The 26,840-nt window shown below is 42.1% G+C and overlaps 1 long non-coding RNA gene across 1 annotated transcript in view; it reads left to right on the top strand.

The window, feature by feature from the left end:
* The first annotated feature begins 12,048 nt into the window (after positions 1–12,048).
* LOC135229722 (uncharacterized) overlaps positions 12,049–26,840 on the top strand; it is a 202,998-nt gene continuing 188,206 nt past the window's right edge. The window contains exon 1 of the long non-coding RNA XR_010320398.1: positions 12,049–12,155. This is a non-coding gene — a long non-coding RNA (uncharacterized LOC135229722). The remainder of the gene's footprint in view (positions 12,156–26,840) is intronic.

The raw sequence follows: 26,840 nt of genomic DNA, 5'->3' as shown, positions 1-26,840 counted from the left end.
AAAGATTACCTAGACTGAGGAAAAGTTTTTAGGTATGACATTTCCAATCAGTGCCTGATCCCTAGAATCTACATGATACTGCAAAAATTCAACTACAAAAAGACAAATAACACAATTAAAAAATTGTCAAAAGATATGAACAGACACCTCACTAAAGAAGACATTCAGGTAGCTAACAGATACATGAGGAAATATCCATGGTCGTTAGCCATTAGAGAAATGCAGATCAAAACTACAATGACATTTCATCTCACTCCATCAAGGCTGGCATTAATCCAAAAAACACAAAACAAGAAATGTTGGGGAAGTTGTGGAGAGATTGGAACACTTACACACAGTTGGTGGGAATGTAAAATGGTACAACCACTTTTGAAATAAATTTGGCGCTTCCTTAAAAAGCTACAAATAGAACTACCATAAGATCCAGCAATCCCACTCCTTGGAATATATCCTAGAGAAATAAGAACTTTTACAGGAACAGATATATGCACCCTTATGTTCATTGCAGCACTGTTTAGAATAGCAAAAAGATGGAAGCAACCAAGGTGCCCATCAATGAATGAATGAATAAATAAACTATGGTATATTCACATGACAGAATACTGCGCATTGATAAAGAACAGTGATGAATCTGTGAAACATTTCATAACATGGAGGAACCTGGAAGGCATTATGTTGAGTGAAATTAGTTACAACAGAATAAGTATTGTATAAGACCACTACTATAAGAACTAAGAAATAGTTTAAACAGAGAAGAAAATATTCTTTGATGGTTAAGAGAGATGGGAGGGAGGGAAGGAGGGAGGGAGGGAAGGAGAGGGATATTCACTAATTAGGTAGTAGATAAGAACTACTTTAGGTGATGGGAAAGACAACACACAATACAGGGGAGGTCAGCACACAATACAGGGGAGGTCAGCACAACTGGACTAAACCAAAAGCAAAGAAGTTTCCTGAATAAACTGAACGCTTCGAAAGCCAGAGTAGCCGGGGCAGGGGTTTGGGGACCATGGTTTCAAGGGACATCTAAGTCAATAGGCATAATAAAATCTATTAAGAAAACATTCTGCATCCCACTTCGGAGACTGGCATCTGGAGTCTTCGGCCCTAGCAAGCGGCCATCTAAGATGCATCAATTGGTCTCAGTCCACCTGGATCAAAGGAGAATGTAGAACACCAAGGACACAAGGTCATTAAGAGCCCAAGAGACAGAAAGGGCCACATAAACCAGAGACTACATCAGCCTGAGACCAGAAGAACTAGATGGTGCCCAGCTACAACTGATGACTGCCCTGACAGGGAACACAGAGAACCCCTGAGGGAGCAGGAGAGCAGTGGGATGCAGACTCCAAATTCTCGTATAAAGACCAGACTTAATGGTCTGACTGAGACTAGAAGGACCCTGGTGGTCATGGCCCCCAGACCTTCTGTTGGCCCAGGACAGGAACCAACTCTTCAGACAGGGATTGGACTGGACAATAGGTTGGAGAGGGATGCTGGTGAGGAGTGAGCTTCTTGGATCAGGTGGACACTTGAGACTGTGTTGGCATCTCCTGTCTGGAGGGAAGAGGAGAGGGTAGAGAGGGTTAGAAGCTGGAGGAATGGACATGAAAAGAGAGAGTGGAGGGAGGGAGTAGGCTGTCTCATTAGGGGAAGAGCAATTGGGAGTATGTAACAAGGTGTATATAAGTTTTTGTGTGAGAGACTGACTTGATTTGTAAACTTTCGCTTAAAGCACAACAAAAATTAAAAAAAAAAAAAGAAAGAAATCAAAAGACGCATTGCATTGGGCAAATCTGCTGCAAAGGACTTCTTTAAAGTGTTGAAAAGCAAATATGTCACCTTGAAGACTAAGGTGTGCCTGACCCAAGGCATTGTGTTTTCAATCGCCCAATATGCATGTGAAAACTGGACAATGAATAAGGAAGACCAAAAAAGAATTGACACCTTTGAATCGTGGCGTTGGCAAGGAATATTGAATGCACTGCCAAGAGAAGGAACAAATCTGTCTTGGAAGAAGTACAACCAGAATGCTCCTTAGAAGCAAGGATGGCGAGACTGTGTCTTACATACTTTGGACATGTTGTCAGGAAAGATCAGTTCCTGGAGAAGGACATCATGCTTGGTAAAGTACAGGATCAGCGGAAAAAAAGGAAGACCCTCAAAGAGAGAGATTGACACAGTGGGTGCGACAATGGGCTCCAGGATAGTAACGATTTTAAGAATGGTACAGGACCAGGCAGTGTTTTGTTCTGTGATACATAGGTTGGCTATGAGTCAGAACAGACTTGATGGCACCTAACAACAACAATCAATTTGAAAATGATACCTTCAGTTCTTTTTTACTCCAATTTACTGAACGCTCTGTAATTCTGGTTGACTCATAGTGCCACAGTATTTCAAATTTATTTTCCTAACTTTTTTCAGATTCTTCGAAATCATCCTACTGAGTGATTTGGATAACTTTTATATACAACTTCCATCAACCTAGTTGCATGGTACATTCAAATATTAACAAAAAAAAAATTAGTCAACCCATTTATTTAAGTCTGATTAGAGCCACTTCATTTCTCACAAAAAGATTTAATAAATATCGAATTATTTTACAAATAGTTGTGTTGACATTTGTAAACATATTCCATTTTCTCATGCTTTACTTGAGTCATATTAAGCCCTGATATCCTCCTTCCTTTTGGGAATGTGAGAGTGGAGAGGCAATTAAGAATAATCCACAGCTGGCTCCAGTCAGGCATCTCCTTTCCATGAACCCTTCCTTTATGATAAAAATCTCACATGAGATGATTCTAGATGATATAATTATCAAGGAAGAGTAAAATTCCCATGTTTCCATATGAGGTTTCATTTCACTGAGAATTAAGTTACCTTGATTAGTGTTTATTTTCCTCGTGCCACACACAAGCAGTTGCACCTAGAAGATATTGCTTGTTTAAGATATTTCTGTTCATTTGTTTAACTTTAAGAGTCTTCTTTGGGACCCAGTCAAGACAGCCAGATTGCATTTGGTTCTTTTTCTGGTCTTTAGGAGCCAATGATGTAACCACCAGGAAGGTAAGTAGCTATAAAAATGAATGTTTCTGCACAAATGAGTTCAAATGCATGACTGCAGGACATCAGGAATGTTCTGGATGAAATATGATGAATATGTTGTTGCTTCTAAGATTTTGTGGAAACTCTGGTGACATAGTGGTTAAGTGCTACGGCTGCTAACCAAAGGGTCAGCAGTTTGAATCTGCCAGGCGCTCCTTGGAAACTCTATGGGGCAGTTCTACTCTGTCCTATAGGGTCGCCATGAGTAGGAATCACCTCGACGGCACTGGGTTTGGTTTGGTTTTTTGGTTCTAAGATTTTGCAGGTAAGGATAAATTTTCTTAATCTTTTTATTCCCATAAATGATTGTCTAATCAAATATACATTATTCTATTTTAAACACCATTGTAGAAGCAACCTTCTGTATGTTCCTGCTATGAACATATTTTACATTTTGTTTGATTATTACTGTTCTAGTCCTACCCTTCTGAGAACCAATCCTTTTGAAATCCTCACCTGCTCTTCATATTAGGTTTCTAACTTACTCTTCTTACATTAATAACAAAATATTAATATCTATATTTATAAATTTATCACTTCAACATGACAGTTAAATTATCTAGCCTGATGTATGGATTCAATAGATAATAAGTAACATATTTATATTTTCTTAGTATTTTAAATAACTTTCGCATGCCATGTGAGGCAGGCAGTGCAGGAATTATCTATATTTTAATTTCAGGAAGGTAAATTGCTTACTTAGATGCATACCCCCAATAGCATATAAACACTGAAATTCAACGTAGTTTTTGTGAATTCACAATGAAACTGAAAGGGAAACAAAAAGAGGTAGCATAGAAAGAAAGAAGACGGGAAGGAAGGAAATGTATCTGAGCAAACTGTCTAGAAGCTTGGAGTGAGTAAAGAAGGCAGATAGAAGAAATAGCAATATTTGTTAGTATTGGCTTTGTTTCATCCATTGTCAGAAGTAAGTTTCATACGTATGTGTGTGTATATATATATATATGTATATATATATGTATATTCTTTCCAGATGAGGGTCATCATCCCATTTTGTGGGTGAGTAAATCAAGGCTATGGAAAGTAAAGAAGCATACTTAAAGTCATCAGCCAATTAAGGGCAGAGTGGGATTACAAATACAAATCTGCGTAATTAAAAAGCCAACATTGTATCAATGATATTTCCCTTAACGTTATAATGGCTCCCACTTTATACTTACAATGTAAGCATTGCTGGACAGTATAAAATACCTATTTGATTCCTGAGTTTCCTATACAAAAAAGTAATGATGAAAGTGGTGAGAAATTTAAAGTATTGAACACTACAAACACTCTGGGCTGTACCATACATAATACGACATGAACAATTGACTTCGTTCTCCAAAAGTAAAAGATAAGAAATATTAGACAGTAAAGATAATTTAAATCTATTAGCAAGCAAAACATGTGAAAATAGTAGCCCAACCACTCCTGACTGTCTACTGTGTTAGTATCATAATCACTATTCAGAGACTGATGCTGAGTTTGTGCCATTGAGAATGGGTGAAAACAGGAGAACCAACTGGTCTCAAAGGCATTTAAACCCCTACTGAGAACTGGAGCTAATCATTTTATCTTACTTATTTGGAATTTATTATAATTTTTGATCAATTTACATTTAAAATTTTAAACATTACATAATTCTCTTTGACATATTTCATGCACTAAATACATAGCTGGAATATAAGCTTATCAATTTATCTTACTTATTACAAGAAAGGAATCCTGGTGATGTAGCGGATTCCAACCTGGCTGCTAACCAAAAGGCCTACAGTTCAAATCCACCAGCCACTCCTTGGAAGCCCTTATGGGGCAGCTCTCCTCTGTCCTATAGAGTCGGTATGAGTTGGAATCAACTTGATGACAACAGGTTTGGTTTAGTTTTTTTTAACACAAGAAAAATCTAAATGTTAACATCATTTTTGGTGAATTTATATTTTGAAATTAAAAAGAAATGTATATATCTAAAAAAAGCATAGATAGATTGTAACCTGTTTTACAAATGTTGAAATTAAGTTTTATAGTCAGTAAGTATTGCCGATATACAGCTAGTCAATGAAGGAAGTAAAACCCAGGTAATTGAAACTTGATTCTAAATCCCATTCTGTCTCCACAAAAATGTAATTACTTTTTAATCATGCCTGAACTCTGAGTGGACGAGAATATAATAAAAGAAAAAAACAACAGCAAATAAAATGAAACACTGTTTTAAGTGTTAAGGTAGAGAAATAAGAAAGACATTTAAAAGTAAATAACAAGGCTTCAACAACAGGTAAAGAGCGCAATAAGGCAGTAAACATGTTGAATCGACAATAGTGACCATAGTGCTATAAAAAATATATATATATATAGGATGTTAAAAAAAAAAAAGACTTCACAGGGACACACAGTGATCAGTATCACATAAAATGGTGGTGGGACTAGAACTTGGGTTTACAGCACTGTGAAGATTTTCACAGCTATTTAGGAAGTGGTAAAGGGAAAAGTAATGCATTCAGAATGGGAAGAGTTGTGAGCAAAGCTATGTTTATGTAATGATTTAAGCATTTTTTCTACAGCATGGGACTTGTAAAATGATTTATTGCATTAAAATAATACTTGAATGACATGGACAACTAGTTTAATTCCAATAAATCAGAAATTGCAACACCTGCTAAAGGGAAAAGCTGCTGGATGCACATTTTGAAGCATCTAGCTATTTTATTTCGGTGTCAAGACGCTCCTCTCTTTTACATAACGCTGGTAACCTCTGCTGCACTTATTTTTTATTCTTTGTTTTCTGTTTGTATCTGTCATGACAATAGATATCTATCGACTTATTCTGCTGTTTAATGTGTTTTTATTTGTTTTTGTCTTTTTTAACCATCTGAATTATTACATTAAACATTTACCTACAAGTACACCTATAGTTATGGAACATATTTGTTGTTGAAACTTTCATGTCAAAATATTTTTTGATTCAGTATTCCCTAGCCACAATAGTCCCTCCAACTCTTTAAACCATTGGAACATCACTTTATAATTTGAAATGTAATGATATACACATTATTACACACCTGATTGTTGTCTTAAGCCACATAAAAAAAAAACATAGTGGTGAAAAATTTATATAGAGACGATGATTTGATGAAATAGTGGTTTGCCTAATAATAAAACTTAACATTTTTATAAGATTTTTCACTGTAATTTTCAAGGAGAGATTTGGAGCCAATTCTTGAACAATGCTCTTGGTAGGCTGAAGAGTTTTTACCTTAGTAGAAGGTGAAGAGCAGTGGCAAATATTGAGACAAAGCTGTCTTTCTTCCTGTGCTGAGATGAAGGCCCGTGTTGCTGTGTGGAACTGCATCAGGTAGAGAATTTCTAAAGGGAGCCAAGACCCGCTATGCAATTTCTTCATCCTTAGAGTTAAATAACCGTAAGAATATTTCCTATACTTCAATTTATTCTTGAACATTGAGTGAATGGTCAAAAAAATGAATGATATTGGGTAATATTTGTGAGAAACCTACGTGTAGAATGTTCATTATATGTACACAGAGCTCTGGGTATATGGAGCAAGAAAAATATCTACAAAAAATATGAATTAATCAAGAGAATTAGATTCCGGCAACCAACACAGAACCAATATGCACTTATGTCTTTAGTGATGTTCAATATCCAATGCCTTTATTTTTAACTGACTTGCTTACAGAGCTGTGTTTTGTTCTAGAGATCAGTGTTATGAAGGCAAGTGGGACTTGCTGAGGCACCGCAAATGACGTCAGTGTGATTGTGTGTATCCAACTGGGGATCCGTCACCAACACTGTTGGGAAACTGCTGGTAAGTAAGCACTTTTATTCAACCTATTTCTGACTAAAAGAGCCAGTCCCCAAAATATACTAAAAGGTGGATGTCATGGATTGTATTATGTCCCCCCCAAAATGTGTGTACCAAGTTGGTTAGGCCCTGATTCCCAGTGTTCTGTAGCTGTCCTCCATTTTGTGATTGTAATTTTATGTTAAAGAGGATTAGGGTGGGATTGTAACAAAAACATTACTAACAATGTACAAGTACCCAAAGAGAAATTAGATAACTCCTAAAAGTCAAACACTTATGCTCATCCAAAGTCTTCACCAGAAGAGTAAACTGATTACCTACAGACTGGGAAACAGTTTTTAGCTATAACATTTCCGATCAGCATCTGATCTCTAAAATCTACATGATATTGCAAAAACTCAATAACAAAAAGACAAATAATCCATTTTAAAAATGGGCAAAGGATAGGAACAGGTGCTTCAACGAAGAAGACATTCAGGCAGGTAACAGATACATGAGGAAATGCTCATAATCATTAGCCGTTAGAGAAATGTAAATCAAAACTACAATGAGATACCATCTCACTCCAACAAGGCTGCCATTAATCCCAAATCACAAAATAATAAATGTTGGAGAGGTTGTGGAGAGACTGGAACACTTATTCACTGCTGGTGGGAATTTAAAATGGTGCAGCCACTTTGAAAATCAATCTGGCACTTCCTTAAAAAGGTAGAAATAGAACTACCATAGGATATGGCAATCCCACTCCTTGGAATATATCTTAGAGAAATAAGAGCCTTTATATGAACAGATATATGCAAAACCATGTTCATTGCAGCACTGTTTACAATAGCAGAAAGATGGAAGTAACCAAGGTGCCCATCAACAGATGAATGGATAAATAAATTGTGGTACATTCACACGATGGAATACTTCACACAGATCAAGAACAATGATGAATCCGTGAAATATTTCATAGCTTGGAGGAATCTGGAGGGCATTATGCTAAGTGAAATTAGTCAGTTGCAAAAGGACGAATATTGTATGAGACCACTATTATAAGAACTCAAGAAATAGTTTAAACAGAGAAGAAAATATTCTTTGATGGTTATGAGGGTGGGGAGAAAGGGAGGGAGAAGGATATTTGCAAATTAGATAGTAGACAAGAACTATTTTAGGTGAAGCGAAAGACAACATACAATAAAGGAGAGGTCAGCATAACTGGACTAAACCAAAAGCAGTTTCCTGAATAAACCAAATGCTCCAAAGGCCAGAGTAGCAGGGGCAGCAGTTGGGGGACCATGTTTTCAGGGGACATCTAGGTCAATTGGCATAATAAAATCTATTAAGAAAACATTCTGCATCCCACTTTGGTGAGTGGCATCTGCAGTCTTAAAAACACTATCAAGCGGCCATCTAAGATGCATCAATTGGTCTCAACCTACCTGGAGCAAAGGAGAATGAAGAACACCAAAGATACAAGGTAATTATGAGTCCAAAAGACAGAAATGGCCACGTAAATCCAAGACTACATCAGCCTGAGACCGGAAGAACTAGATGGTGCCCGTCTACAACCGAAGACTGCCCCGACAGGGAACGAAACAGAGCATCCCTGACGGAGCACGAGAACAGTGAGATGCAGACCTCAAAGTCTCATAAAAAAATCAGACTTAATGATCTGACTGAGACTAGAGGAACCCTGGAGGTCATGGTCCCCAGACCTTCTGTTGGCCCAAGACTGGAACCATTCCCAAAGCCAACTCTTCAGACAGGGATTGGACTGGATTATAGGATAGAAAATGATAGTGGTGAGGAGTGACCTTCTGGTCTCAAGTGGACACATAAGACTATGTGGGCAGCTCCCGTTTGGAGGGGAGATGAGAAGGAAGAGAGGGACAGAAAGTGGCTGAATGGACACGGGGAATACAGGGCTGAGAGAAGGAGTGTGCTGTCTCATTAGTGGGAGAGGAACTAGGAGCACATAGCAAGCTGTATACAAATTTTTGTATGAGAGATTGACTTGATTTGTAAAGTTTCACTTAAAGCACACACACAAAAGATGCAAAGAATACACAGAGTCACAGTACCAAAAGAAATGGTCAACTTTCAGTCGTTTCATGAGGTGGCACATGATGAAGAACTGGTAGTAGTGAAGCAAGAAGTCCAAGCTACACTGAAGACACTGGCGAAAAACAAGGCTCCAGGAGCTGACAGAATACTCACTGAGTTGTTTCAACAAACAGATGCAGCCCTGTACATGCCGACTCCACTATGCAAAGAAATTTGTAAGCTAGGTACCTGGCCAACAGACTGCAAGAGATGCATGTTTGTGTCCATTCCAAAGAAAAGCGATCCAACTGATTGTGGAAGTTATCAAATGTAAATCATAGTATTAGTAAATATGGTAAACAAACAAACAAAGAAACTCTATCTATTCTACAGTGAATGTGACATTCTATCCCCAGGAGATCTAGTGAGTTTATGATGTTGTTGTTAGGTGCTGTTGGGTCAGTTCCAACTCATAGCGACCCTGTGTACAACAGAACGGAACAGTGCCCAGCCCTGGGCCTTTCTCATTGCTATGTCTGAGCCCACTGGTGCAGCCACTGTCTCAATCTGTCTCATTGAGGATCTTTGTCTTTTTCACTGACCCTCTACTTTACCAAGCACGATGTCTTTTTCCAGGGACTGATTCCTCCTGATAATATGTCCAGAGGACGTGAGACCAAGTCTTGCCACCCACCTTTCTAAGGAGCATTCTGGCTGTACTTCTTCCAAGACAGGTGTGTTCATTCTTCTAGCAGTCCTTGGTATATTCATTATTCTTCACCAACAACATAATTCAAGTTTCAGTTCTTTTGTCTCCTTTATTCATTGTCCAGCTTTAGCTGCACATGAGGCGACTGAAAATATCATGGCTTGGTTCAGGCACACCTTAGTCCTCAAAGTGACATCTTCGATTTTTAACACTTTGAGGTCTTTTGTAGCAGATTTGCCCAATAAAATATGTCATTTGATTTCTCAAAGTCTGCTTCCATGGGTGTTGATTGTGGATCCAAGTAAAATGAAATCCTTGGTGACTTCAGTATTTTCTCTCTTTCTTGTGATTTTTTTATTGTTCCAGTTGTGAGGATTTTTGTTTTCTTTATGTTGAAGTGTAATCCATACTGAAGGCTGAAGTCTTTGATCCTCATCAGTAAGTGCTTCAAGTCCTCTTCACTTTCAGTAAGCAAGGTTGTGTCATCTGCATGTCTAGGCTGTTAATGAGTCTTCCTCCAATCCTCGTGCCCCTTCTACTTCATATGATCCAGCTTCTTGGACTGTATGGATTATATGTTTTTTTAAAGACACTGAGTTTTTGGTAATTTACTATGGCAGCCCTAGAAAATGAATACAGAGCCCTTCACCAAGAACAAGTCAAGTTAGCACCAAAAATGCTCCTGTAAGTGTAGCCACGTAGCATGAAACATGGCAGTTTTTAAAAAGTATGAAGTAAAACTTTCAGCTTTGACAAAGAAAGGGCTCCTCTAAGTCCAAGTTCTAAGTCCATTGCTGTTGGGTCAGTTCTATCTCATAGCGACCCTAAACGACAGAGTAGAATTGACCCATAGGGTTTCCAAGGAGTGGCTGGTAGATTCGAACTGCTTGAATAAGTATTGTGAAAAAATACAACCCTGACACACAACTTTTCTGAGCTTAGTATTAAAACAAAACAAAACAAAAGTCGCTATTGAGTGGATTCTCACTCATAGGGACCCTATAGGACAGAGTAGAGCTTCCCCACAGGGTTTCCAAGGAGCGACTGGTAGATTCAAACTGCAGACCTTTTGGTAGCAGCCAAATGCATAACCACTGCACCACCAGTGGCTTTCAAATCAGCTATAGGCTGATGATCTTCAAATTCTTAGAACCCAGAAAACTACTCTACCTCAGAGTGGTATCCACAGCTGGGAACTGTTCTCCACACTTGGATGACCTCAGACATCCAAATCTAACATGTACAGAAAAAAATCTTTTGGTCATTTTCTCAAGCTTGTTCCTCCATGGTTTTCCACATGGTAGAGAATGGCTCTGGTGACCATGGGCTCATGGTAGCCTGAATGCTAGAAGTCTCCTTTGATTCTCCATTCCCCTCATCCCATACGTCTGATTGACCAGCAATTCTTGGCAGCTCAAGCTCCAAAGTACACCTCAAGCCTGCCCACTGTTCCCAGCTGCACTACCACCATCACTGCTCACCCTGACCACTGCAGAAGCATCCTGACTGGTCCTCTGTATTTGCTGTCTTCAAGTTCTCCTGGGCTACAGTTAATTCCTGGGACACATTCTTTCTGAAGACCATTGAACAATAGAAGGAGAAGGGCATTTAGTTGTATGCTACCTCCTCCGCTTGAGCTGCACGCCCCTCAGAAATCACTTTTCACTGTCCACTCTATAATGTCTCTATCCCAATTTCCTGTCTTTGGCCGCACTGCTTTGATAGCGTGCATGCATATGTGCTTCAGGGGTCATGTAGGCAGATGCTTGGAGGAATTTTTCTTAGTACAATCATGGTTGTGTGCCATCAGGAGATTCTGACTCATATCAACCCTGTATGACAACTTAGAACTGCCTCACAAGGTTTCCTAGGTTGCAGTCTTTATGGCGCAGCCCTGGTGGCACCGTGGTTAAGAGCTCGGCTGCTAACAAAAGGGTGGGCAGTTCGAATCCACCAGTTAGTTATTTGCAGAAAGACATGGCAGTCTGCTTCTGTAAAGACTTATAGTCTTAGAAACCCTATGGGGCAGTTCTACTCTGCCCTATAGGGTCACTATGAGTCGGAATTGATTCAATAGCAACTGGTTCGGATTTTGTTTGGTTAGAATCTTTACGGGAGCCCATCTTCAGATCTTTTCAACCCCTGAGCTGGGGGTTCCAACGGCCCACCTTTCAGTTAGCCAAGCACTTAACCGTTGCACCTCCAATACTTAACTCTGCACGCAAGAGGGCCCTCTCCTGACCTCTCCCGTCTCCTCACCCCACACACCTTGGCATTGTCCTTGCTTCTAGACCCCACCCTCCCCTCTGGAGGCCCAACCCCCCCACGCCCGCCCCACACCCGGGCCGCTGGGCGGGGCCGGCAGCCATGTTCCTCACCGTCCAGCCAGTTACTCCCGGAAGCGCCGGGACGGGTGGTGAGGGGCCCGGGCGGAATGGCGCGCCTTAGAGCGGACGGTGTTCGTGCTGCTTTCCGTGCCGTGGTTTCTGAAAGGTAGGAAACTCCGGCAGGTGGGTGGAGGGACCCGCTCCCAGACTGAAGAAGCCCGGCCCCTCGAAGGTGTGGAGGGAAGGCGCCAGGAGGGCGGTTCCCAGTCCCAGCACCCCGTGGGCTCCAGAGGTTGGAGAGTCCGGACGTTGGGTTAGCAGCTGGCATCGCCCCCTCCGGCGTACCCCGTCCCGAGTGATCCCCTGGGGCGGACGCGGCGCGGGGGCGGGCGGACGCAGCCACTCTAAGGGCTGCGAGAGGGAGCCTCTGGCCCGGGAGACGCAGCTGGTCTCCGAAATTTGCATCCCCATGGATTTGCGGGGGCGGGGTCCAGCCGCAGGATCCAGCTGCGGAGTGCCCTCGGGCCTGGGGGCTTGAAGGGCCTGGGGAGAAAGGCCGTGTCCAGGGCTGCGCCCAGGTCCCTCCTCTGCCCGGGGCGGGTTTGCGGGCCAAGCTGGGTGATGGGCGCCTGCCCCCCCGCCCCCCACCTGCTCCCTCTGCCAGGGGGGGAAACCAAGGCCCAGAGTTCGCCCGGGGGGGGGTGAGACTCCAGACTGAGGACGGGGCACTCGCCCCCGTTCGTCGTCCCACCCCCACCAGACTCCGTAGGGTGCCAGGGGCGGGGAGAGAGGGATCCCCCGCCCAAGGCCCCGCTGCCCCTTACTGTTTTGGGCGCTGTGCCTGGGAGGCTGAGGCACCCCGCGCCCGCACCCACGCCCGGCTGGTCTACTCTCGGGGCTGGGGCGTCGGCGCGGCCCCGGCCCCATCTGCAAAGGAAGGGGTCCTGGGAATCTGTGGAGCAGCGCGGGGATCCTACTCCTTGTGGAAGCAGCAGCGATTCAGTGTCTGTTAACAGTGTGGATGCCGGGTCCCGCTCCCCCTCTGGGTGGCGGGGGTGGGGGTAGCAGGAAGGGGTCCTGAGCGCCCATATTGTTTGTTAACTTAAACGTTTGTGCGGCGCTGTGTAGCGGTAGCTGTGGACGCGGTCTCTGGTGCTGAGGGGATTTGAGGGTTCCTCAAACTGGTGGGATTTGGAGCCTCTACCCTGGTGGCAGTGGGTTCAGTGGGTTACCCTGGTGGCGTAGTGGTTACATGCTAAGGCTGCTAGCCAAAAGGTCGGCAGTTTGAATCCACCAGGCGCTCCTTGGAAACTCTGTGGGGCAGTTCTACTCTGTCGTATAGGGTCGCTATGAGTCAGAATTGACTCGATGGCAACAGGTGTGGTTTTTTTTTTAGGTTGGAGATTAGGTGTCTCTCGGGCTGACATTTGAAGGTCTGGAGCTGACGGTTTATGAGGGTTTCTAAGGGTTTTAAGTGCTCCGGCCATGGGCACCAACCCGATCTTCCAGCCCCTGCGGACGGACCGCCCCCCCGCCCCGGGGAGGGGATTGGCTGTTCTGGGACCCTGAGCCCAGAGGGCAGTGAGAAGCTGACAAATGTGAGTGATGCCCTGCAGGCTCCAGTCGGCGGGGCAGCCCTGCTCACACGGTCTCAATACGGGCAGTCGGCTTCGTGCCTGGGGGGTGGTTTCCGAATGTTTCCTCGTGCCCCCCCCCCCCGTGCGGGGCGACAACTCTCCCCTGGGCGGGGACCTAGTAGAGGCCTGCAGGGCATCAGGGTGTGGAGGGGCAGAGCTTGGGCGGGGAGGGAGCGGCCCTGCAGGTTCCTGTACATGACCACAGCAGGGGGGTGCGGGTCCTGAAGGCTGGGCCTGGTCGAGGACCCACTAGGTCTCGCAGAAGGAGTGGGTTAGGATAATCATAGCATTAATGGGAGTATTGAGAGAGCGCCCTGGGGCGTTGGGTCCCTCGGGAAGAAAAGCTTCTGCTGTCGCCACTGGAGGGGTACCCAGTTCGTCCCGTCTTAGGTCCAGGAGGTTCCCATGCTCGGAGGGTCTGGTGGGCAGAACAGAACCGGCGGTGCGCACGCCCTCTCGCGGCCTTGCGCTGAATCGCTGAGGTTCAGTGTCAGGTGATTCTAAGCCATGGTTTTGGAACTCAATAGTGAAGCAGAGCAAATAAATGATGCAGTGCCTTGATGGGACCGGTGGAGACAACAAGAAGCAAAGCACAGCTGAAACTTCAAAATTCCACTGAGTGTTAGTAGGATTTGGAGGGAGAAAATAGACGGAGAGTCGAGAGGCCCAGAGATGCAGAAGGGTTAGAGGATTAGGGGTTAGGGTTTGGTGTTAGGGGTTCAGGTTGGGGGGTTAGAGGTTTGGGAGTTAGGTTTAGGGGTATAGGTTTTAGGTGGCTGGGGGCTGGGGTTAGGGCTGGGGTTACTAGGCTAGGGCACAAGTGGTTTAGGGTTATGGTTAGGGTTAGAGTGAGGCTGAGGTTGATTCCCAGTCTTGTGTACCGTCTCTTCCTTCACCAGAGTTACCACATATCTGTCGTTTGGTTGGAAACCCTGATGGCATAGTGGTTAAGACCCACCAGTGCTAACCAAAGGTCTGCAGTTCGAATCCACCAAGCGCTCCTTGGAAACTCTATGGGGCAGTTCTAATCTGTCCTATAGGGTCTCTATGAGCTGGAGTCGACTCGACGGCGGTGGGTTTGTTTTTTTTGGTTATTGTTTAGTTAGCTTTTCTCTACCCACTCTCCGTCTGCCTGGTGAACATCAAGGATTGTTTCTGTGTGTAAATGTTTTCATGAGTTTTTATGATAGTGGTCTCTTAGTGTATATGTCGTTTTGTGATTGACTTAGTCAGCATGATGCGCTCCAGATTCATCCATGGTGTGAGATGTTTCGGAGATTCATCATTGGTCTTCATTGTCGTGTAGTGTTCCACTGTGTGTATGTACCGTAGTTTGTTTATCCATTCCTCTGTGGACGAGCACTGAGGTTGTTTCCATCTTTTTGCTACTGTGAATAATGTCGCAGTGAACACGGGTGTGCATATGTCTATTCCTGTGACTGCTCATGGAAACCCTGGTGGCTAGTGGTTAAGTGCTACGGCTGCTAACAAAAAGGGTTAGGGTTTGAGGTTCGGGATGTTAGGGTTAGGGTTGTTAGAGTTCTGGTTGTTAGGGTTTGGGGTTAGGGGTTGGGGTTAGGGTTTTGGGGTTAGGGATGTTAGGGTTAGGGTTGTTAGGGTTAGGGTTGTTAGGGTTTGGGTTAGGGTTTTTCTGTTGGGGTTAGGTGTTAGGCTTAGGTTTAGGGTTTGAGGTTAGAGTTTGGATTTACAGGTTAGGTGTTAGGGGTTGCAGTTTGGGGTTTACAGTTTTGGGGGTTTATGGTTTTGGGGTTTAGTCATTAGGGTTTGAGTTAGGTTTTAGGGGTCAGGATTTAGGTTTAGGGTTGGAGTTGGTGTTGGGTTTGTTTGGGATATATGGTTTGGGGTAAGAGGGTGGATGTTAGAGGTTTGGGGGTTAGAGATTGAGGGAGTTAGAGAGAGGGGTTAGAGGGTGAAGGGGTTAGAGGTTGAGAAGATTATAGAGTGAGGGAGTGAGAAGGTGAGGGTGTGAGGGGGTGAAGGTTAGGGTTTAGGGTTAGAGGGTTTAGGCTTAGGGTTCAGAGGCTTAGGGTTAGGGGGTTAGGGTTTCAGAGTTCAGAGGTTGGGGTTGGTGTTGTGGTTAGGGTTAGAGAGTTAGGGTTAGAGGGTTAGGGTTGGAGGTTTAGGGTTAGAAGATTAGGGGTATGGTTTAGAGGTTTAGGGTTAGGGGTTAGGGCTAGGGTTTAGGGGTTCAGGTTTAGGGGTGTGGGATGGGTCTGGGGTAAGGTTTTAGGGTTTAGGGTTAGAGGGTTATGTTTAGGGCTTAAGGCTTAGAGTTTAGGGTTTTAGGACTTAGGGTTTAGGGCTTAGGGCTTAGAGCCTAGGGTTTAGGACTTAAGGTTTAGGGTTTAAGGCTTAAAGTGAGGGTTAGGGCTGGGGGCTGGGGTTAGGGTTTAGGGTTTAGTGTTAGGGTATTAGGGTTAGAGGGTTAGATGGTTTAGCGTTTAAGTTTAGGGTTTAGGGGTTGGGGTTAAGGGTGTTAGTGTTTAGGGTTTTGGCATTTAGGGTGTTAGGGTTGAATGTGTTAGGGCTAAGGGTGTTAGGGTTTTGTGTGTTAGGGTTTTAAGTGTTAGGGTTTACAGTTTAGGGTTAGGCTTAGACTCATTCTTAGGTTTAGGGCTAGGGATTTGAGGTTTAGGGTTTGGCGTTGGGTTTGGGGGTTGGGGTTAGGTTTAGGGCTAGGAATAGAGGGCTAGGGTTAGAGGGTTAGAGTTAGAGGGTTAGGGTTTCAGGTTAGCGTTAGAGGGTTAGGGTTCGAGTGTTAGGGTTAGGGTCGTTAAGGTTAGGGTGGTTAGGAGTTAGGTGTTAGGGTTTAGGGTTTAGGGTATAGGGGTTAGAGTTTGGGTTAGGGTTAGAGTTTAGGGCCTTGGGAGTTAGGACCTAAGGGCTTAGGGTCTTAGGGGCTTTGGGACTTAGGGCTTAGGGGCTAGAGTTAGAGGGCTAAGGCCAGAGGGCCAGGGTTATGGTTTGATTCCTGGTTGGCAATTTTTTTCCTTCAATATTTTGTGTAAGTCATCCCATTGCCTTCTTGCCTCCATGATTTCTGCTGAGTAGTCCAAGTTTATTATTATTTACTCTCCTTTTTTGGTGACTTCCTTTATCCCTAGCCTCTCTTAAAATTCTCTTTATGTTTGATTTTGGCAAGTTTGATTATTATATGTCTCGGTCACTTTCTTTTGAGATCACCTTATGTGGAATTTGATGAGCATCTTTCATGATATCAGGGAAGTTTTCTGCCAACAAATCTTCAACAGTTCCCTGTGTATTTTCTGTTAAGCCTCCCTGTTCTGGTACTGCAATCACTCATAGTTATTTCTCTTGATAAAGTCCCACATGATTCTTTGGATTTCTTCATTTAAAATTCTTTTATCTGGTTTCTTTTCAAATATATTGGTCCCAAGAGTTTTATCTTCTATCTCAGTAATTCTGCCTTCCAGTTCTTCAATTGTGCTCTTCTTACTTTCTATCGAGTTTTCTAACTCTGTAATTTTATTGTTAATCTTCTGAATTTCTGATTGCAGTCTCTATGGTTTCTTGCAGCTTATTAAATTTTTAATTATGTGCTTGAGTAACCTTTTTAATTTCTTCAGCTGCTTTATCTTTGTGTTCCTTGGCTTGTTCTGTATTTTGCCTCATTTCCTTCCTGATATCTTTGAGAGTTCTGTATATTAATCTTTTGTATTCTGTATCCGGTAATTCCAGAATTGCACCTTCATCGAGAAGATTCCTTGAGTCTTAGTTCTGAGAGCTTGTTGAAGCAATCATGGGTCACCTTCTTTTTTTTTTATTTTAATAATTTTTATTGTGTTTTAAGTGAAAGTTTACAAATCAAGCCAGTCTCTCACATAAAAACTTATACACAACTTGTTACATATTCCCAATTACTTTCCCCCCAATGGGACAGCCCACTCCCTCCTTCCACTCTTTCTTTCCGTGACCATTTTGCCAGTTTCTAAGCCCCTCTACCCACCCACCTCCCTTCCAGGCAGGAGATGCCAACATAGTCTCAAGTGTCCACCCAAACCAAGTAGCTCACGCCTCACCAGCATCCCTCTCCAACCCATTGTCTAGTCCAACCCATGTCTGATGAACTGGCTTTGGGGATGGTTCCCGTACTGGGTAAACGGAAGGTGTGGGGGCCATGATCACTGGGGTCCTTCCAGTCTCAGTCAGACCATTAAGTCTGGTCTTTTTATGAGAATTTGGGGTCTGCATCCCACTGTTCTGCTCCCTCAAGGGATCTCTGTTATGTTCCCCGTCAGGGCAGTCATTGGTTGTGGCCCGGCACTGTCTAGTTCTTCTGATCTCAGGATGATGTAGTCTCTAGTTCATGTAGTCCTTTCTGTCTCTTGGGCTCGTTATTATCTTATGTTCTTGGTGTTCTGCATTCTCCCTCGATCCAGGTGGGTTGAGAATCATTGATGCATCTGAGATGGCTGCTTGCTAGCATTTAAGATCCCAGATGCCACTCTTCAAAGTGGGATGCGGAATGTTTTCTTAATAGATTTTATTATGCCAGTTGACTTAGATGTCCCCTAAAACCATGGTCCCCAAACCCCTGCACCTGCTTTGCTGACCTTCAAAGCATTCAGTTTATTCAGGAAACTTCTTTGCTTTAGTTTAGTCCAGTTGTGCTGACCTCCACTGTGTTGAGTGTTGTTCTTCCATTCACCGAAAGTAGTTCTTGTCTATCTCTTTAGTAAATACCCCTCTCCTACCCTCCCTCCCTTCTCCGCTCATAACAACAAAGGAATATGTTCTTCTCAGTTTAAACTATTTCTCAAGATCTTATAATAGTGGTCTTATACAATATTTGACCTTTTGCTACTAATTTCACTCAGCATAATGCCTTCCAGGTTTCTCCATGTTATGAAGTGTTTCACAGATTCGTCACTGTTCTTTGTTGATGTGCAGTGTTCCATTGTGTGAATATACCATAATTTATTTATCCATTCATCCATTGATGGGCACCTTGGTTGGTTCCATCTTTTTGCTGTTGTAAACAGTGCTGCAGTAAACATAGATGTGCATATATCTATTTGTGTAAAGGCTCTTATTTCTCTAGGATATATTCCGAGGAGTGGGATTGCTGGGTTGTATGGTAGTTCTATTTCTAGCTTTTTAAGGAAGCACCAAATTGATTTCCAACGTGGTTGTATACCATTTTACATTCCCACCAGCAGAGTATAAGTGTTCCAGTCTCTCCACAGCCTCTCCAACATTTATTATTTTGTGTGTTTTGGATTAATGCCAGCCTTGTTGGAGTGAGATGGAATCTCATTGTAGTTTTGATTTGCATTTCTCTAATGGCTAATGATCGAGAGCATTTCCTTATGTATCTGTTAGCTGCCTGAATGTCTTCTTTAGTGAAGTGTCTGTTCATATCCTTTGCCCATTTTTTAATTGGGGTGTTTGTCTTTTTGTGGTTGAATTTTAGCAGAGTCATGTAGGTTTTAGAGATCAGGCACCGGGTAGAGATGTCTTAGCTGAAAACTTTTTCCCAGTCTGTAGGTGGTCTTTTTACTCTTTTGGTGAAGTCTTTAGATGAGCATAGGTGTTTGATTTTTAGGAGCTCCCAGTTATCTGGTTTCTCTTCATCATTTTTGGTAATGTTTTGTATTCTGTTTATGCCATGTATTAGGTCTCCTAATGTCCCTATTTTTTCTTCCATGATCTTTATCGTTTTAGATTTTATGTTTAGGTCTTTGATCCATTTGGAGTTAGTTTTTGTGCATGGTGTGTGGTAGGGGTCCTGTTTCATTTTTTGGAGGTGGCTATACAGTTACGCCAGCACCTTTTGTTAAAAAGACTATCTTCTCCCCAATTAACTGACACTGGGCCTTTGGCAAATATCAGCTGCTCATATGTGGATGGATTTATATCTGGATTCTCAATATTGTTCCATTGGTCTATGTGTCTGTTGCTGTACCAGTACCAGGCTGTTTTGACTACTGTGACAGTATAATTTGTTCTAATATCAGGCAGAGTGAGTCCTCCCACTTTGTTCTTTTTTAGTAATGCTTTACTTCTCCGCGACTTCTTTCCCTTCCATATGAAGTTGGTGATTTGTTTCTCCATCTGTTTAAAAAGTGTCATTGGAATTTGGATCGGAAGTGCATTGTATCTATAGATGGCTTTTGATAGAATGGACAATTTTACAATGTTGTCTTCCTATCCACGAGCAAGATATGTTTTTCCAATTACGTAGGTCCCTTTTGTTTTTTTTGCAGTAGTACCTTGTAGTTTTCTTGGTATAGCTCTTTTACATTTTTGGTAAGGTTTATTCCTAAGTATTTTATCTTCTTGGGGGCTGCTGTGAATGGTATTCATTTGATGATTTCCTCTTCAATGTTCTTTTTGTTGATATAGAGGAATCCAACTGATTTTGTGTGTTTGTATTGTAATCTGAAACTTTGCTGAACCCTTCTATTAGTTTTCTTGAGGATTCCTCAGGGTTTTCTGTGTATAAGATAATGTCTTTGGAAATAGAGATAATTTTATTTCTTCCTTACCAATCTGGATGCCCTTTATTTCTTTGTCTAGCCCAGTTGCTCTGGCTAGGACCTCTAGCACAATGCTGAATAAGAGCAGTGATAAAGGGGATCCTTGTCTGTTTCCCGTTCTCAAGGGAAATGCTTTCAGGCTCTCTCCATTTAGGATGATGCTGGGTATTGGCTTTGTATCAATACCCTTTATTATGTTGAGGAATTTTCCTTCTATTCCTATTTTGCTGAGAGTTTTTATCATGAGTGGGTGTTGGACTTTGTCAAATGCCTTTTCTGTATCAATTGATAAAATTATGTGGTTCTTGTCCTTTTTTTATGTGGTGGATTACATTAATTGTTTTTCTAATATTGAACCAACCTTGTATACCTGGTATAAATCCTACTTGGTTATGGTGGATTATTTTTTTGATATGTTGTTGAATTCTACTGGCTCGAATTTTGTTGAGGATTTTTGCATCTATGTTCATGAGGGATATAGGTCTGTAATTTTCTTTTTTTGTGTTGTCTTTAGCTGGTTTTGGTATCAGGGTTATGCTGGCTTCATAGAAGGAGTTAGGTCATATTCTGTCCTTTTCTATGCTTTGAAATACCTTCAGTAGTAGTGGTAAGTCTTCCCTGAAAGTTTGGTAGAACTTTGCAGAGAAGCCATCAGGGCCAGGGCTTTTTTTTGTTGGGAGTGTTTTGATTACCTTTTCAATCTCTTTTTTTGTTATGGGTCTATTTAGTTGTTGTACTTCAGTTTGTGTTAGTTTAGGTAGGTAGTGTGTTTCTAGGAATTCATCCATTTTTTCTAGGTTTTCAAATTTGTTAGAATACAATTTTTTGTAGTAATCTGATATGATTGTTTTAATTTCAGTTGGATCTGTTGTGATATGGCCCATCCCATTTCTTATTCGGATTATTGGTTTCTTTTCCTGTATTTCTGTAGTCAGTCTGGCCAATGGTTTATCAATTTTGTTAATTTTTTCAAAGAAGCAGTTTTTGGCCTTGTTAACTCTTTCAATTGTTTTTCTATTCTCTAATTCATTTAATTTTGCTGTAGTTTTTATTTTTTGCTTTCTTTTGGTGCCTGACAGTTCCTTTTGTTGCTCTCTTTCTGTTTGTTCAAGTTGTAGGGAGAGTTCTTTCATTTTGGCTCTTCTTTAATATGTGTGCCTTTATTGATATAAATTGACCTCTGAGCACTGCTTTCACCGTGTCCCAAAGGTTTTCATAGGAAGTGTTTTCAGTCTTGTTGAATTCTGTGAATTTCTTTATTCCCTCCTTAAGGTCTTCCATAACCCAGTCTTTTTTGAGCAGGGTATTGTGCAGTTTCCAAGCATTTGATTTCTTTTCCCTGGTTTTTCTGTTATTGATTTTTACTTTTATGGTCTTTCATTCAGAGAAGATGTTTTGTAATATTTCAATGTTTTGGGTTCTGCAAAGGCTTGTTTTATGACCTAATATGTGATCTATTCTAGAGAATGTTTCATGTGCACTAGAAAAGAAATTATAGTTTGCAGCTGTTGTGTGGAGTGTTCTGTATAAGTCTATGAAGTGAAGTTGTTTAATTGTAGCACTTAGATCTTCCGTGTCTCTATTGAGCTTCTTACTGCATTTCCTATCCTTCACCGAGAGTGTTGTGTTGAAGTCTCCTGCTATAATTGTGGAGGTGTCTATCTCACTTTTTAATTCTGTTAACATTTGTTTTATGAATGTTGCGGCCCTATCGTTGGGTGCATAAATATTTAATACGGTTATATGTACCTGGTAAATTGTCCCTTTAATCTTTATGTAGTGTCCTTCTTTATCCTTTGTGGTGGATTTAATTTGAAACTCTATTTTGTTGGAAATTAATATTGCCTCTCCTGCTCTTTTTTGATTGTTGTTTGCTTGATATATTTTTATCCATCCTTTCAGTTTTGGTTTATTTGTGTCTCTTAACTCTAAAGCCTGTCTCTTTTAGGAAGCATACAGGCTGATCGTGTTTTTTTATCCAGTCTGCAAGTTTCTGTCTCTTTATTGGTGAATTTAGTCCATTTACATTAAGTGTAATTATAGACAAGTATGAGTTTAGTGCTGTCATTTTGATGCCTGTTTTTGACAATTTCATTTTCCATTTACTTTTTTGTGCTGAGTTTTTCTTTGTAGAATGTGTGTTCCTCCTTTTTATAGTAGTTGAATTTATTTTGGTGAGTCGTTATGTTTATCTTGGTTTTTATTTTGAAGTATGGAATTGTTAGACCTTGTTGTGGTTACCTTAATATTTACCCTGGTTTGACTAAGTAAAAACCTAAGTTGTTTCGCCCTGTATCGCCTTGGTTTCCTCTCCATATGTAATTTCTAAGCCTCCTGTATTTAGTCCCTCTTTTTTCACTATCGTAATCTTTTATATAATCACATCAATGATTCCCTGTTTTGAGCAATTTTTTAATTAATCTTATTTTGTTTTTGTGATTTCCCTATCTGGGTTGATATCAGGATGTTTTATTCTGTGACCTTGTGTTGTGTTGGTATCTGATATTATTGATTTTCTGACCAAAGAATTTCCTTCAGTAATTCTTGCAGTTTTGGTTTGGTTTTTGCAAATTCTCTAAGCTTGCGTTTATCTGTAAATATCTTAATTTCACCTTCATGTTTTAGAATTTTGCTGGATATATGATTGTTCGCTGACAGTTTTTCCTCTTTCAGTGCTCTATATATGTTATCCCATTGTCTTCTTGCCTGCATGGTTTCTGCTGAGTAGTGCAAACTTATTGATTCTCCTTTGTAGGTAACTTTTCGTTTATCCTTGGGTGCTTTTGAAATTTCTCTTTATCTTTGGTTTTGGCAGGTTTGATGATATGTCTTGGTGATTTTCTTTTGGGATCTATTTTGTATGAGGTTCGATGAGCATCTTGGGTAGATATCTTTTCATCTTTCACAATGCCAGGGAATTTTTCTGCCATCAGATCTTCCACTGTTCTCTCTGTATTTTCTGTTATCCCTCCCTGTTCTGGAACTCGAATCACACGCAAATTATTCTTGATAGAGTCCCCCGTGATTCTTAGGGTTTCTTCATAGTTTTAAATTCTATTTGATTTTTCTTCAGCTATATTTGTGTCCATTGCCTTATCCTCCAGCTCCCCCACTCTGCATTCCAGTTCCTCGATTCTGCTCCTGTGACTTCCTATTGAGTTGTCTGAATCTGTGACTTTATTGTTAATCTTTTGGATTTCTGAATGCTGTCTCTCTATGGATTCTTACAGCTTATTAATTTTTTCACTATGTTGTTGAATAATCTTTTGGATATCTTCAACTGCTTTATCCGCGTATTCCTTGGTGTTTTCTGTAGATTGCCTTATTTCATTTGTGAGGTCATTCCTGATGTCTTGAAGGATTCTGTATAAAATTTTTTTATATTCTACATTTGGCAATTCTAGGAATGTATCTACATCTGGGAATGATTTTGATTCTTTGATTTGGGGGTTTGTAGAAGGAATCATGGTCTGCTTCTTCATGTGATTTGATGTCGACTGCTGTCTCTGAGCCATCTATAAGATATTGTAATATTTTCTTTTATATTTGCTCACTGAGTCTTATCTTCTTATTTTGTTTTGTTACAATACACCCAGATGGGCTACTAGATTGTGGTATCGTGATTGATGTAGCTTTTGAATCACTTACGTCCTGTTACCAGCTTCCCTGAGCTGTTACCAGGTATATAAGTGTATGAGTCCATTCACTATTCTTGAATAGAATCAGCTCAGGTGTTCTGATAGCTGGTCACCTAGTGTGTGGTGTAGGCTCTCACCTATTATCTTAGAGGAGTAGTGGTGATGGTTGTATGCACCAGTTTCTATTAGTGGCATGGGGTCACATTTCGAGGAGGGCAGGATGCTGACAGCCTTCCTTCAAGTGTCAGTGAGGTAGGTGTGGCTCTATTCTCTAGAGCACTCTGGTGGGTGGGCTTTGCAGCTGTATCTTAGGCACCCAATGCTTGGGTAGGCGTCACTATTCTCAGACCCCTCTAGCAGGTGGCTAGGTGATGTGGGTGGAGTCTCAGCCCTCAGTTCGCTGGTGCGGATCAGCGAGGGCTCTGTTTAATAGGTAGAGAGGTATCTGACCTCCAAAACTTGCCTTTCCACTGCTGAGCTAAAACAATTATGGTCAGATCTCTATCAGAATTGCCTTTGCATTGTAATAGCCACCTAGTTACCTGTAGGGTGAAAGCCAAAGACTATGGGTCTGTTAATGCCTGGATGGAGCTGATTCTGTACTGTTATTTCAGTTTAGGGAAGTCAGGGAAGGATTTTTTCTTTGATGGTTAAATGCTGCGTTTCTCAGGCCAGGAGAATGGGTTAGAAAAGAAAGAAAAAAAAAAATTCAGCAGTGCACTTCACTCTCTGGCACAGAGGATTCCAATGTTAATGAAGCTGGGTGGGGCAATGAGGGGTGGAATCAGATATATAGAAGAGAGTAGCCTGGCAAAATATACAAAGTTACTTATGTTGTTTGGTGAGAACTGTTTTTTCTGAGATTCCAGAGCATTGTGTTGCTCGTGTGTGCTGGCTGGATCCCTGCTGAGACTGTCCCAGAGGGTTAGGGCTGCATCCATGCTCACACCGTCTCAGGAAGCCACAATCGGCTCCCCCACACTTAGTCCAAAGCCCAGCACCAAGGTTTCCTTTCTGGGACACTGCACTCCAGGCTCCAAAACCAGTCGCTGCTTCCCTATAGTTTTTCGTTTCCCTGTCAGCCGCATCTGTGTGGAGCCTGCGTGTGCTGCCTGGGTCCCCTCTGAGGTTGGTCCTGAGGGTTAGGCCTATATCTGTTCTTCCCTGTCTCAGTAAACCACAATCAGCCCCACCACTCTGACACCAGGAAACCGGTAGGGCTCAAGGCTGCGGCGTGGGACACTGGCTCTGGAAGCAGTCCCTGCTGCAGCGTGGCTTTCGCTCCCCCGTCACTCAGGTCAACTCCTTAGTTCTGTGTTTGATGGTCAGGGTTTGTAGATTGTCCTTTATGTAATCAGTTCACTTGTTTTTTCAAGTCTTTGTTTCAAGAAGGATAAGCGGAAGCTTCTACCTAGTCAGCCATCTTGGTCCTGCCCCCGTGTCTGCCTCTTTATGTGATCTGATATTGACTGTTGTCTCTGAGCAATCTATAAGTTATTGTATTAGTTTATTTTATGCTTGCTTTTTGTATCCTAGCTTCTTCCTTCGTTTAGTTTTGGTATTCCCAAATAAGCTGCTTGAGTGCGCTAGGTTGATTATTTTCACCTTTGAAGCTCTAATGTACTATCACCAGATGGCTAGCACTGTTACCAGGTATATGAGCCTAGGAGTTCATTTACTTTTCTTGTATGGATTCAACTCAGGTGCCCAGGTAGTTGGTCATAAAGTGTAAGGTACAGACTCTGTCCTACAGTCTTAGAGGGGCAGGGGTTATTGGTGTAGGCAGAAGTATCTGGCTGCAGTAGGGGGTCAGAGTCTGATCAAGGCAGGGGTCTGACAGCTGTGCTCTGAGTGTCTGTGAGGAAAGTGCATCCCTGTTCTGTAGAGCACACGGGTGGGTACCCAATGCTTTTGGTTGTAAGTTCTGGGCGGTACTACTTATCCTTGGAGCCCTGTCACAGGTGGCCAGGTATTGTGGGTGGAGCCACCAGTCCTTAGGCCCCTGATGTGGGTAGGTGAAGACCCTGTTTAATAGGCAAAGCAGTGTCAAACATCAAACACCCATCTTTCCACTGTCCAGCTGAAACAGTTGCAGTCTGGCAACAAGGGCCTATTCTCCTGAAATGGGCCCACACAGGTCCATGCTGGGGTGAAAGGTATTCAAAGCCCATGGACCATTTGTGCCTGAACAAGAGCTACTTCTGTCCTGAGCTCCCCAGCTTAATTGAGCTGGCAGATTATCTTTCCCCCAGTTGTGAACTTATACCTTCTTCAAGGATGGAAAAATGGCTCAGAGTGGTACCAGGGCCTATCTCAGGCCCAGGGAAGTTGACAGCCACTGAAGCCGGCTTGGGGGCTAGGGGTGTGGTAAAATAAACACAAGTAATTAGCTTTTGCCGAGAGTGCCGTTCTTCTCTTGTTCTGGAGGTGTGAGTAGTCTGTGCAACTTGCTGTCTTTCCCTGAGCGAAGCGCCTCTGGAATGCTACTGCCAGGCCCACTGCAGTCGCTCCAGGGAACGGTGCCTGAGGGTTCCTGGCTGTTCAGGTCCAGTAACTCCTCTCCACTTCTGAATAGTCTCTCCCTCCCCCTGCCACTGAGTCCGTTTTCTAACTTTGCCTTTGATGCTCAGGGCTCCTAGCTTGTCATAAATATACTTGCTTCGCTTGTTTTTTCGGGTCTTTTTTGTAAGAGGGATGACTGGCGGCGTCTCACTACTCTGCCATCTTGGCCTCGCCTCTCTAATATAATCAACAATTTTTTTTAAAAAGAAAAAAAAGAGTGAAACCTGTAGAAACAACAAATAACAGAATGAGATCCACAGAAAAACTAGATATTGGAGCTATCAGACAAAGACACTGAAATAACTCTATTATGTTCAAAGAAATAAAGGCAAGACTTAGAAATTTGGCAAAAAACTAGAAACTAAGAAAAAGATCAACTTAGAAAGTCAACTGAAAACTATAGCTGAAGTTAAAATCTTAATGCATGTATATAACAGCAGATTAAAAATGCTGAAGAGAGATTTAGTGAACTGGAAGATATGTTGGAAGAAAA

This window comes from Loxodonta africana, unplaced genomic scaffold, assembly GCF_030014295.1.
Source record: "Loxodonta africana isolate mLoxAfr1 unplaced genomic scaffold, mLoxAfr1.hap2 scaffold_48, whole genome shotgun sequence".
NCBI lineage: Eukaryota > Metazoa > Chordata > Mammalia > Proboscidea > Elephantidae > Loxodonta > Loxodonta africana.
This window is presented reverse-complemented; position numbering and strand designations above follow the sequence as displayed.